General features: G+C 38.6%; 1 protein-coding gene across 6 annotated transcripts in view; it reads left to right on the forward strand.

The window, feature by feature from the left end:
* Positions 1 to 13,982, forward strand: part of CLOCK (clock circadian regulator) — a 139,163-nt gene that overhangs the window by 56,707 nt on the left and 68,474 nt on the right. For 5 of the 6 annotated variants that reach the window (XM_023758260.1, XM_023758261.1, XM_023758262.1 and 2 more), the window contains exon 4: positions 7,223 to 7,315. The exons of the other annotated variant lie outside the window; for it this stretch is intronic. The gene's annotated coding sequence lies outside the window, so the exon portion shown is untranslated. The remainder of the gene's footprint in view (positions 1 to 7,222; positions 7,316 to 13,982) is intronic. 6 annotated transcript variants of the gene reach the window in all.

Below are 13,982 nucleotides of genomic sequence, written 5' to 3' on the forward strand. Positions count from 1 at the left end.
ATTGAGGACTAATTCATAGGAAACCTAGCAAATATAAATAATAAATACTATGGCAGTCCCTATGCAGTTATATCATGTCATTCATTAGTCTTTATCATGGTCTGTTATAAGAAAGGCCCTAGAAATTCTTTGTTGTTAACTGATTCCTTCAAATTATTAAGTGCCTATAAATTAACAACTCTTCTTAAATCCATAAGAGAGGGAAAGCCACCAAGAGTGGAGAGTCAGACAGACAAATATAAGGAGCAACAGCTTCCCTGAACAGACTCACTGGTTGAAATCACCTTAAGGAACTGTGCTGGGTAGGAAACCTGAACTGTAATTAACAAATTGCTGGAAGCTTACTGTGGACAACTTTAACAGTTAAAGACTCCAGGGGGACCTGCAGATATTGTGAGGGGCCTGCAACTATTGTGAGATTTACTTCCTGGAACTTGACCAGATTCCCACATTAAATATTAAAGAAAAATCCACTTTTGCTTCCAGCAGAGGGAGGAAAGAAGGGACACTTTTGAAATAGACTAGAAGACTCTATTCTTCTTAACAAGGCCAGTACTCAGAGGGAACTAAACCAGACTCTGAACTGCTTGGGTATTAGAGCCTAAATGGCCTGGAGGAAGGGAAATTCCCAGCCCTGTTAGTCTGCATGTGGGAAAAGGGAAATACCCAACTCTAGCCCAGTCTGACTATTCTATCCCTTCTAAGGAGGGAGGGAAAAAACTGAGAAGCTCTTATGAAGTTCACAGTCCAGAGGCACAGGTTCACTAAAAGATTGGACCTAATGATAGGACTGTACAATGCTTCCCCTCCCTCTGCATCTCACCACTATATTACTAAAGACCTATTTACAAGTACATCATATCCAAACCATACCAAAAGGCAAAGAACACAATTTGAAGAGATAGAGCAAGCACTGGAACCAGACATGGCAAGGATGTTGGAATTATCAGACTAGGAATTTAAAACACTATGATTAGTATGCTGAGGGCTTTAATGGGTAAAATAGACAGCATGCAAGACAGATGGCCAATGTAAGCAGAGAGGTGAAAATCCTAAGAAAGAACCAAAAGGAATCCTATATAATAAAGAGCTAATATGCAAATGGTCATCATGCCCTCACACCGTAATGGCTCAGACACTCAACACTGGGGAGAGAGGAATGGGGACCAGCCAGGCTGCGGCCCAGAAGAGGGACAAGCCACCTGCCCCGCGGTCCTGGGTGCCTGCAGTTTCGGCCTGGGCGAAGCCGCCTGCCCACGGTACCCTGTGGCTGTGGCCGGCCTGGGCAAAGCTGGCCTGGGTCCTGGGTGCCTATGGCCGGCCAGAGGGAGGGAAGCCCGGGTCCTGGGTGCCTGCGACTGGCCGGAGGAGGGAATCCTGGGTGCAGGGTGAGGCAGAGGCGGTTAGGGGCGATCAGGCCAGCAGGGGAGCAGTTAGGAGAGATCAGGTTGGTAGGGGAGCAGTTAGGGGCGATCAGGCAGGCAGAGGTGGTTAGGAGCCAGTGTTCCCAGATTGTGAGAGGCAGTCAGACATCCCCTGAGGGGTCCCGATTGTAGAGGGTGCAGGCCGGGCTGAGGGGCACCCCCCCCCCCCCGCCAATGCACGAATTTCGTGCACCGGGCCTCTGGTATTAGAGATAAAAACTTAACAGAAATGAAGAATTACTTTGATGGGCTTACTAGTCAACTGGACACAGCTGAGGAAAGAATCTCTGAGCTAGAGGATATCTCAGTTGAATCCTCAAAAACTGAAAAGCAAAGAGAACAAAGACTGAAAAATACAGAACATCCAAGGATGGGGACTGCTACAAAAGGTGTAACATACATGTAATGGGATTACCAGAAGGATAAGTAAGAGAAAGGAGCAGAAGAAATATTTGAAACAATAATGATTGAGAATTTCTCCAAATTTATGCAGACACTAAACCACTGATCCAGAAAGCTCAGAGTTCATCAAGTGGATAAATACCCCTCCTCCCTGCCCCAAATGACACTTAGGCATGTCATTTTCAAACTATAGAAAATCAAAGATGAAAAAAATCCTGGAAGAAATCAGAGGAAAAAATATCTATTTTATATCTATTAAATAGCCACTCCCTATTCCCCCCCCTCCCCCCAGGGCCCTGGCAGCCATCATTCCACTTTCTGATTCTATGAATTCAACTACTTTAGATACCGCATATACATGGAATTATGTATTATTCGTTCTTCTGTAAGTTATTTCACTTAGCAAATGTTCTCAAGGTTCATCCATGTTGTCACATATGACAAGATCTCCTTTTTAAAGGCTGCATGTATTCCATTGTATGTATATACCATTTAATCCATGGATGGACTTTTAGGTTGTTTCCACCTCTTGGCTATTGTGAATATGCTACACTGAACATGGAAGTACAACAATCTATTTAGGTTCTATTCTCAGTTCTTTTGGATAAATACCCAGAAGTGGGATTTCTGGATCATACGGTATTTCTATTTTTAATTTTTTGAGAAACCTTTATGTTATTTTTTGTAGTGGCCACATCATTTTACAGTTCCACCAACAGTGGACAAGGTTCTAATTTCTTCATATCATTGCCAATACTTGTTAATCTTTGATTTTTTTGTTTTTATAGTAGCCATCCTAACAGATATGTGATATCTCATTGTAGTTTTGATTTACATTTTTCTGGTGATTAGTGATGTTGAGCATCTTTTTGTATACCTGTGGGCCATTTGTATGTCTTCTTAGGAGAAATGGCTATTTAAGTCCTTTGCCCATTTTTTAAATTGGGTTAATTGATTTTTCTGCTGATCGTAGGAGTTCCTAATATATTTTGGCTATTAATTCCTTATCAGATAAATGATTTGCAGATATTTTCTGCCATTCATTAAATTACCTTTTCATTTTGTTGATTTCCTTTGCTGTGCAGAAGTTTTTCAGTATGCTATAGTCCCATTTGTCAGTTTTTGCTTGTATTTCCTTTTTAGGTCATATTCAAGAAATTGTTATCAAATCCAGTGACCTGAAACTTTCTCCAGTGTTTTCTTTTCTAAGAGTTTTATAGTTTTAGGTCTTACATATAAGTCTTTAATCTATTTTGATTTGATTTTGTGTATCTGAGTGTAGTGTAAGATAAGGATCCAGTTTTATTTATTTGCATGAATATTCTGTTTTCCCAGTACCATTTATTGAAGAGACTATCCTTTCTCTTATGTAGTCTAGGCACCCTTGTTGAAGATTATTTGACTACTAGAGGCCCGGTGCATGAATTCGTGCATGGGTGGGCTCTGGCCGGCCCGCCCCGATGGGGGCTGATTGGGTCCGGGCCGGCAGCGGTGGTGGGATGCGGGTGGTTGGCTGGTCGGCCTCACCCCCAATTGGGATTGGGGGGCTGATCTGGAGTGGGGCCAGCCAGGGAGAGGGGCCACGGGGGCTCTGATTGGGCTGGTTGCTGCCGTAGTGCACTTCATAGCGACCAGTTGCTTGGCTTTTTATATAGAGAGATATATGCATGGATTTATTTCTGGGCTCTCTAATCTGTTGTATTGGTCTATATGTCTGCCTTTATGCCAGTACCATACTGTTTAGATTACTGTGGCCTTGTAATTTTTTCAAGTCAGAAAGTGTGAGGCCTCTAGTTCTTTCTCAAGACTATTGTGACTATTTGAGAACTGTTTGAGACTTTCTGATTTGGATGCCTTTTATTTTTTGCCTAATTGCTCTAGCTAGGACTTTCAGTACTGTGTTGAATACAAGTGGTGAGAGTAGGCATCCTTGCCTTATTCCTCATTTTAAAGAAAAAGCTTTCAATTTTTCATTTTTGAGCATGATCTTAGCTGTGGACTTTTCATATATGGACTTTGTTATCTTGAGAACTTCTATCTATTCCTAGTTTGTATAGTGTGTTTTTTTAAAATTTTATTGATTTTTTACAGAGAGGAAGGGAAAGGGATAGAGAATTAGAAACATCAATGAGAGCCCTAACCGGTTTGGCTCAGTGGATAGAGCGTCGGCCTGCGGACTCAAGGGTCCTGGGTTCGATTGTGGTCAAGGGCATGTACCTTGGTTGTGGGCACATCCCCAGTAGGGGGCGTGCAGGAGGCAGCTGATCGATGTTTCTCGTCGATGTTTCTAACTCTCTATCCCTGTCCCTTCCTCTCTGTAAAAAATCAATAAAATATATTTTAAAAAAAAGAAATATCAATGAGAGAGAAACATTGATCAGCTGCCTCCTGCACACTCCCTGCTGGGTATGAGCCCACAACCAAGGTACATGTCCTTGACTGGAATCGAACCTGGGACCCTTGAATCTGCAGTTCTATCCTTTGAGCCAAACCAGTTAGGGCTTGTATAGTGTTTTTATCATGAAAGGTTGTTCAGTTCTGTCACATGCTTTTTCTGCATTGAGATAAAATTGATTACTTTTTAAATTAATTGATTTTTGAAATTTAACTTTATTGTTGGCAGTATTACAAATATTTGTATATTGAGCCATCTTTGCATCCCTAGGATAAATCTCACTTGATCGTGGTATATGATCCTTGTAATATGTTGTTGAGTTTGGTTTAATATTTTGTTGATGATTTTTGCATCTGTATTCATCAGAGATATTGGCCTGTAGTTTTCTTTACTTGGTGGAGTCTGTCTAGCTTTGGTATCAGGTAATATTGGCTTTATAAAACGAGTTTGGATGTATTCCCTCCTCAATTTTTGGAAGAGTTTGAGAGGGATTGGTGATAATTAAATTCTTTTTAAAATGTTTGGTAGAATTCACCAGTGAACCTGTTTGGTTCTGGGCTTTACTTTGTTAGGAGGTTTGATTATTGATTCAATATTCTTATTAGTTAAAAGTGTGTTCGGATTTCCTATTTCTTCATGATTCAGTCTTGGTACTTGTATGTTTTAGGATTTATTTCCTCTTGGTTATTGAATTTGTTGGCATCTAATTGTTCATAATAGTCTTGTATGATATTTTTGTATTTCTGTGGTATCAGTTATAATGTTTCCTCTTTTTGTTGTTTTTTCTAAAAACTACTTTTTCTCTTGCTTTTCTAGTCTTTATTTTGTTTGTTTCTGCTTTAATATTTTTTATTTTCTTCTGCTAACTTTGGGTTTAGTTTTACTTTTTTAGTTTTTCGAGGTGTAAAGTTAGGGCTTTATTTGAGGTCTTTTTTTTTTTTTAATGTATTTACCACCACTATAAACTTCCCTCTTAGTATTGCCTTTGCTTCATTCCATAAGTCTTGATGTATTATGTTTCTGTCTCAAGATATTTTCTAATTTCCCTTTTGATTTGTTCTTTGACCCATTGGTTGTTCAAAGGGTGTTTTTCAATTTCCACACATATGTGAATTTTCCAGTTTTCCTTATGTTACTGATTCCTAGTTTTGTTCTGTTGTTGTCAGAAAAAGATATTCAATATGATTTCAAGCTTTTTAAATTTGTCATGACTTGTTTTGTGACCTAATATGTGATCTATCCTGGAGAATGTTTTATGTATATTGGAGAAGAATATATTCTGCTATGGGGTGGGATATTCTGTATATGTCTGTTAAGTTCATGTGGTCTATAGTGTTCAAGCCATCTGTTTCCTTATTGATCTTCTGTCTGGATGTTCTATCCATTATTGAAACTGGGGTATTAAAATCTATTATTGTGTTACTCTCTGTTTCTTTATTCAGTTTGTCAATGTTTGTATCAAATATTTAGGTGCTCTGATGTGGGGTTTATATATATTTACTAGAGGCTCAATGCATGAAATTCGTGCAAGAAAAGGCCTTCCTTCCCATAGCTGCCAGCACCAGCTTCCCTCTGGCACCTGGGATCTGGGCTTCCCTCGCAGCCCCAGCTTCGTCTGGAAGTTCGTCCGGAGAGATGTCCTGAAGGACGTCCGGTCTAATTAGCATATTATGTTTTTATTATTATAGATAATTATACATTCCAGACAGATTGACCCTTTATTAATATATAATGCTTTATTTTTGTTTCTTGTGATAGTTTTTGTATTTTTTAAAACATAATTTACTTAAAATTTTTTTTAAAATAATTCTTTATTGTTGAAAGTATTACATATGTCCCCTTCCCCCCCCCCCCCCCCATGGACCCCCTCCAGCCTGCCGCAGGCCTCAGCACCATATTGTCTGCGTCCATGGGTTATGCATATATACAGACAAGATCTTTGGTTGATTACCTCCCACCCACCCTCCCTCCCAGTTTTTGTCTTAAAGTCTATTTTGTCTTATGTAAGTATAGCCACTCCTGCTCTTTTAGTTACCATTTACTTGGACTATCTTTTTCCAATCTTTAACTTTCAGCCTCTGTGGGTCCTGAAATCTAAAGCGGAGTCTCTTGTAGATAGTATAGAAATGGATCTTGTGGTTTTTTTTGGCTCTCTCTTTTTTTTTTTGTAATTCTCACCTGAGAATATGTTTTTCATTGATTCTAGAGAGAGAAGAAGGGAGAGGGAGAGAAAGAGAGAGAGAAACATCCATCGGTTGCCTCATGCCCCTACTAAGGATGGAACCTGTAACCAGAGTATGTGCCCTGACCTGGAATCAAACCCATGACCATTCGGTGCGCAGGTTGATTATCTGTGCACTTGTACAACACTGGCCAGGGCAGTTGCACCCATGTCTTTTGATTGGTAACTTCAGTTCCTTTGCATATAAACTAATTACAGGTAGAGAAGGATTCACTATTGCCATTTTGTTCATTATTTTTGTGTCTTGTAACTTTTCGTCATTTTTCTCTCTCTCATTGTTTTCCTTTATGTGTCATTGACTGTGTGTGTGTGTCTGTGTGTGTGTGTTGGCTTGCTTTAATTTCTTTCTCATTTCCTTTTTGTATTCTCCATAGACATTTTCTCTGTGCTTACCATGGGTCTTACATAAAACATCTTATAGTTTTAACAATCTCTTATAAGCTGATAACTTAACTTCAATAATTCTACTCGTTTTCTTTTCTCCACCTCCCATACATTGTCATCAATGTCACAAATTATATAGTGTATCCATAACATATTTTATACTTATTTTTATACCTTTGTCATTTGACTTCTGCACTAAAATTTAAAGTGATTGTTTTAATTTATTATTATTTTTACATTCTTAATTTTTAGAACAAGTTTATAGAGTTTAGCATTTGTTATGTACATTTTGTGACAAAGTTCTAAATTTTGTGATATTTCAAAATTTTAAAAGTTGAATAAATCTAACAATTACTTTTGTTCTTATTTAAACAGAATTTTGAGACTGATGGTCAGCCATATTGAAGAATACATTGAACCTATAGTTTTCTGAAGAATCAGTTTAAAAGATCCCCCAAAATACAAAAGGTAATGATAGGGTTGTATCTTAGAATGCACTTTGGAATGACATTTTTCCAGAAAAGTATATTTCAAAATCCATAAGCTATCTTGACACAATAATTTGAAGAAAGTTTTACTTAACATTTTTTCCTGTTGTATTAATTTATCCTACAACATTTATTGTGCCAGCTATGTTCAGATACTATTTGTATACTGTGATGATCAAGGCAGAAACTATTCCTGCTCTCAGGAGGCTTGCATTCTAAAGGGAGGGAGGACAAATAGTAAATAAAAAAAATTTTGTAGTTCTGTGCAGAGAATTCAAATGGATATAGAGACTGGTGACTGCTTTCATTAGTAGTTAGAGAAGCCCTCAATGAAGAAAAATGTTTCAGTTGTGATCTGAATGGCAAGAATGTGCCAACCATGTGAAGATCTGAGAGCGATCCCCTTCCTTGGGCAGTTATTATAGGAGGAGGCAGTGAAACAAAAATGACCATGGAAATAAAAAAAAGATTCTGAATAGCTGCAGAAATCCTGAGAAAGAAAAACAAAGTAGGAGGGATCTCAATACCAGATATCAAGCTGTATTACAGAGCCACTCAAAACTGCCTGGTACTGGCATGAGAACAGACATATAGACCAATGGAATAGAATAGAGAACCAGAAATCGACCCAAATCACTATGCTGAATTAATATTTGACAAAGGAGGCAAGAGCATACAATGGAGTCAAGACAGTCGCTTCAGTAAATGGTGTTGGGAAAATTGGACAGATACATGCAAAAAAATGAAACTAGACCACCAACTTACACCATACACAAAAATAAACTCAAAATGGATAAAGGACTTAAACGTAAGACGGGAAACCATAAAAATACTAGAGGAATCCAAAGGCAGCAAAATCTCAGACATATGCCAAAGCAGTATCTTCACCGATACAGCTCCTAGGGCAGTGATGGTGAACCTATGACACGCGTGTCAGAGGTGACACGCGAACTCATTTTTTTGGTTGATTTTTCTTTGTTAAATGGCATTTAAATATATAAAATAAATATCAAAAATATAAGTCTTTGTTTTACTATGGTTGCAAATATCAAAAAATTTCTATATGTGACACGGCACCAGAGTTAAGTTAGGGTTTTTCAAAATGCTGACACGCCGAGCTCAAAAGGTTCACCATCACTGTCCTAGGGCAATGGAAACTAAAGAGAAAAATAAACAAATGGGACTACATCAAAATAAAAAGTACATGGCAAAAGAAACCATCAGCAAAACAACAAGAAAGCCCACTGCATGGGAGAACATACTTGCCAGTGTGATCTATGATAAGGGTTTACTCTCCAACATTTACAGGGAACTCATACAACTTAACAAAAGGAAGATAAACAACCCATCAAATAATGGGCAACCGACCTAAATAGATACTTTTTGAAAGAAGACATAAGGAAGGCCAAGAGACATATTAAAACATGCTCAAAGTCACTAATCATCCGAGAGATGCAAATCAAAATGACAATGAGATACCATCTCACACCTATCAGAATAGCTATCATCAACAAGTCAACAAACAACAAGTGCTGGCGAGGATGCAGAGAAAAAGGAACCCTCATGCACTGCTGGTGGGAATGCAGACTGGTGCAGCCACTGTGGAGAACAGTATGGAGTTTCCTCATAAACCTAAAAATGAAACTCCCCTTTGACCCAGTGATCCCACTTCTAGGAATATATCCCAAGAAACTAGAAACACCAATCAGAAAGAATATATGCACCTCTATATTCATAGCAGCACAATTTACAATAGCTAAGATTTGGAAACAGCCTAAGTGCCCATCAGCAGACGAATGGATTAAAAAACGGTGGTATATCTACAGGATGGAATACTTCGCTGCTGTAAAAAAGAAGGAACTCCTACCATTTGCAACAGCATGGATGGACCTGGAGAACATTATTGCTAAGCAAAATAAGTCAGTCAGAGAAAGATAAATATCACATGATCTCACTCATTTGTGGAATATAATGAACAATGTAAATTGATGAGCAAAAACAGATCCAGAGACAGACACATCGATCAGATGCTCAAACCTCAGAGGGAAGGTAGTAGTGGAGGGTGGGGGGTAAGGGGGAGAGATCAATCAAAGGACTCGCATGCATGCATATAAGCATAACCAGTGGGCACAGACACCAGGGGCATGATGGCATGAGCTGGGGGGGCGGTTATGGGGGGATAAGGACACATACGTAATACCTTAATCAATAAAGAAAGGGGGGAAAATGACTACGGAATGCCTGAAGAACAGAAGGAGCAAATGTGACTGTAGTATAGCAAGTGGGGAAAAGAACATATGGAGTTTAGCTTGGAGAAGAAAATGGGATAGGGGTAGATTTGCAGAAGAAAGTTGTGTTCTGTTTTGGTATGTGATATTTTAGACACCTGTACAATCTGTAGTAATCTAAAAAAGGTAGTTGAATATATGACTCCTAAGTTGAGAATCTGGTCTAGCAATGTGGGTTTGGGGATTATCTACTTAAAATCATATGTCTGGATGAAATTATCTAGGAAGTGTACATAGATTGAGAAGGATTTAGCCCTGGGATGTGTCAGTGTTAACTAGAGGAGAAGGAGCAGCTAGGGAGATAGGTGGACAAGCAGGAAAGTGTTCTGTCGTAGAAGCCAAGAAAAGTATTTAATAAATGCAGAAGTGGTCAGCTGCATCCCATGCTACTAAGATGTCAAATAGAGAGTACAGTAAAGCAGCCATTAGGTAACATGCATATCACTGATAACTCTAATATGAGTGAACAGTTTCAGAGTGTGAGAGGAGGATAAAAGCCTGATTAAAATTGATGATGAGAGAAAGAGAATCTTCAAGTTAAGATGGCAAACAATACAGTTAAATTCAATTTTCTCCCAAAAGTCATTAAAGCTGAAATAAAAGGATTTTTACAGAAGATATAACTTCACAAGAACAAAGAGGATGGGAGAGGAAGCAACTGCAACACAATTTTAGAACCTAAAAAGTGAAAGAAAATGTGGTAACTCCTTGTAGATCCTAGAATCCCAAGCCAGCTGTGAGAATGCTGAGAAACAAACATTATGGTACTACTATAGAACCTCTGAAATGTTCAGGAATTGAAAGCACTCTACTTCTGCAAATAGGAGTGAGGGTGGGACCAAAAACAGGATGATTTGCCTTTTTCTGACTGGAAATCCAGGTAACTACCCCTTCCTGATCAGAGCAGAAGACTGGAGATTTATTCTCTAGCAAGAATAAAATAGAGAAGTATAAAACATAGGTGAGACTAGGGGTACCATATTAAAAATAGGGGGATTAAGAACATAGGCTACCAGATTTTTATAATTTTCAGTAAATGGTTTAGAAGATTTTTCTCTGGAATTATAAGCAGCCTAAGACAAAAGATCTGAAGGAACTGACAGTAAGAATTCCCCCAAAGAGCCCTAGCCGGTTTGGCTCAGTGGATATAGTGTTGGTCCTCGGACCAAAGGATCCCAGATTTGATTCCAATCAAGGGCAGGTACCTCAGTTGCAGGCTCCTCTGCAGCCCAGGCCCTGGTCAGGGCGTGTGCAGGAGGCAACCAATCAATGTGTTTCTTTCACATCGATGTTTCTCTCTGTCTTTTCCTCTCTCTTCCACTGTCCCTAAAAATCAATGGAAAAATATCCTCAGGTTAGGATTAATAAAAAAATAGATAATAAAAGTAAATAAATAAAAAAGAATTAAAAAAAATAAAAGGATTCCCCCAAAGAAATATTCCAGCCATGGTTGGGCGCCTCGGTTGGTTGGAGCATCATCTTGTATACCAAAAGGTGGTAGGTTTGTTTCCTGGTCAGGGTACATACCCAGGTTGCAGGTTATGTATATGGGTTGTTTTCCAGAGATGGAATGCCAGGCACTGAGATTTCCTGTTAAATATGTTCTATTCGGAATTAAAAACATAACTGCTTTTATATTTGGCAAAATTTGAATTGTTTATAAAGTTTCTTTTGTTTTTTAAATATATTTTTATTGATTTCAGAGAGGGAGGGAGAGAGAGAGAGAGAAACATCAATGATGAGAGAGATTCATTGATTGATTGCCCCTTGCACATCCCCTACAGGGGAATCAAGCCACATCCAGGCATGTGGCCTGACTGGGAATTGAACCCTGACCTCCTGGTTCATATGTTGATGCTCAACCCCTGACCCACACCGGCTGGGCCTATAAAGTTCATTAATTACTAGTATCTCCCTATTTGATAAATATTTTTTAAAAGCTTGTTTTAAAAATGTTTATAAAAGACATATACTGCTCTTGGGTTTCATTGTTATAAAATAGTAATGTGGTGCTTACTCAGCTGGGAATCATATCACTGAATGACTTTGAGCTCAAGCTGCTTATGTTAAGGAGCCTTTGATTCCTAGCTGTAACTTGTGCCGAGCCAGCTCAGCCAAGGGTTCACAAGCCTGAGTGAGGGCGGTGAAGGATGGAGAAATGACAGACAGAGAGAATAAGCTGGGTCTCGGTCAGGGGTGGGCAAACTTTTTGACTCGAGGGCCACAATGGGTTCTTAAACTGGACCGGAGGGCCGGAACAAAAGCATGGATGGAGTGTTTGTGTGAACTAATATAAATTCAAAGTAAACATCATTACATAAAAGGGTACGGTCTTTTTTTTTTTTTAGTTTTATTCATTTCAAACAGGCCGGATCCAGCCTGAGGGCCGTAGTTTGCCCACGGCTGGTCTAGGTGGATCTTCCTGTGCCTGGCTGAGGCCACAGAGAGAGATCCAGAGGCAACCTGAGCCTTTATTTTATAGCCAGAGGTAAACAAGGTAGTGGTCACCATAGTTACAGTGTTCTTGTGAGTTTCACTTGTTTTGGGAGCACTTGCTGCACCTCCCTCAGCCCATTAGCTACCCAGATAAGATCTAGGGAGCTCATAAGGTCAAGCCTAATTATGCTAAGAGGACTGTGCCCTCTAAGCTGGGACTTGTTTGTGGCTTTGCCAACAGGTCAGTCCAAGGCTTAACCCTATAGCTGCTCCCTACAGTAACTTAATCTCTTATAATTTAATTTGTGAACTTTGGATTCCAATGACATTAACTGATCCTTTCAAAGACATATTGCACACGATACTGGCCTATTAATGTTAATATTTAAGAAAAAAGACTTTTAATAAAACAATCTGTATTAGTCTATATACTTGAAATTCCTTGCTGTATGTAGGGACATTGCATGTCTTCTAAAACTGAATTTTCATGGGCATGTGTGACTCTGCTAGTTTTGTTTTTTTTTTGTATTGAAAGTATGAGTCTTAGGGTAGTTGTCATACAAGAACTTTGACTATTCCCCATTTCTGTTCTGTTCCCCTATTACTACTTTGTTTCCTTAAAATTCATTTGACACCATTTAAAGAAGTCAAGAGGAATCTTCTAACAATTTCTCCAAAGTGCTTAGGCCTATTTCATCCCCCCCCCCCCAACTTTTCCCTTAAATACAGCATGTCTGTCAGTTGGATGGAAAAGATCTTCGACTACAGTGTTAGATATACAGTCTTTATGCTGTTGAATTAGCTATACAGCAAATAATGTCTGGAAGAATATTGTTAACAATAGTAAACTAATGTAGCATTGGTTTGTATCTTCTAAACCATTTTGTATTCATTCTTCTTATAGTCAGCATGGCCCTTCCTAATATAAGCCCTAATTCTTGGAGTCCTTTTTTTTATTTTCTAGTTTGTCCTATCTTACCTTTTGATAATTAAACTAACATATATCAGTGCCACATAAGGCTCAGATCTGGCCTTTTAACTTTAAACTGAAACTGTTCTTTTTTAATTCACCCAAATTGGCTCTTACTTTGGTACTGTTCTTTTTGTTCTAGTGATAGAACCATTCTCTGTTATTACCATGATGATCAATATGTCTTTTGGACCAGAGGGTTGTACTTAAGTGATCTTTAAAGTCTCTCCTAACTCTTAACATTCTGTAATTCCTGTGTTCCATCTGTTGATGTCCATGTAGACATTTAAAATCAATATTTTTTTCTGGTGCTAGTACTTTTTAGTTTTACCTTGGGGGATCACTCTTTTTTTTTTTTTTTTTTAAGAAGTCTTAGCCCTTCACAGTCTCATTTCTGCAGTCATAACCACACAGGTAGTGCAGCATCATTTATCAAGGGTTATTCTCTTCCTCTCATGAGTGTACATTTGAAAATGACAGCCCTAACCAGTTTGGCTCAGTGGATAGAGTGTCGGCCTGCGGACTGAGGGGTCCCAGGTTCGATTCCGGTCAGGGGCGTGTGCCTTGGTTGCGAGCATACCCCCAGTGGGGGGTGTGCAGGAGGCAGCTGGTCAATGTTTCTCTCTCATCGATGTTTCTGGCTCTCTGTCCCTCTCACTTCCTCTCTGTGAAAAGAATGAATAAAATATATTTTTTTAAAAAAGAAAGAAAATGACAAAATATTTTAGAATCCATATTCTTAGAATACCTTTAATCTTCTCTGGTTTAGTTAGAGTTACATATTAAATTTACACTATTTTCTAAATTTTATTTTATTTTATGATTATAACAATTTATTATATGCTCACTCTATAACAATGTGTTTGAGTATCTAAAGAAAATTACCAAAATTAATCTAAGAAGTAAAGTCCTGAAGAACTAATTATCGTGGAAGAGAAGGAAAAGATTAAGAT

The sequence above is a fragment of the Myotis lucifugus genome, unplaced genomic scaffold, assembly GCF_000147115.1.
Source record: "Myotis lucifugus unplaced genomic scaffold, Myoluc2.0 scaffold_127, whole genome shotgun sequence".
NCBI classification, from domain to species: Eukaryota; Metazoa; Chordata; class Mammalia; order Chiroptera; family Vespertilionidae; genus Myotis; species Myotis lucifugus.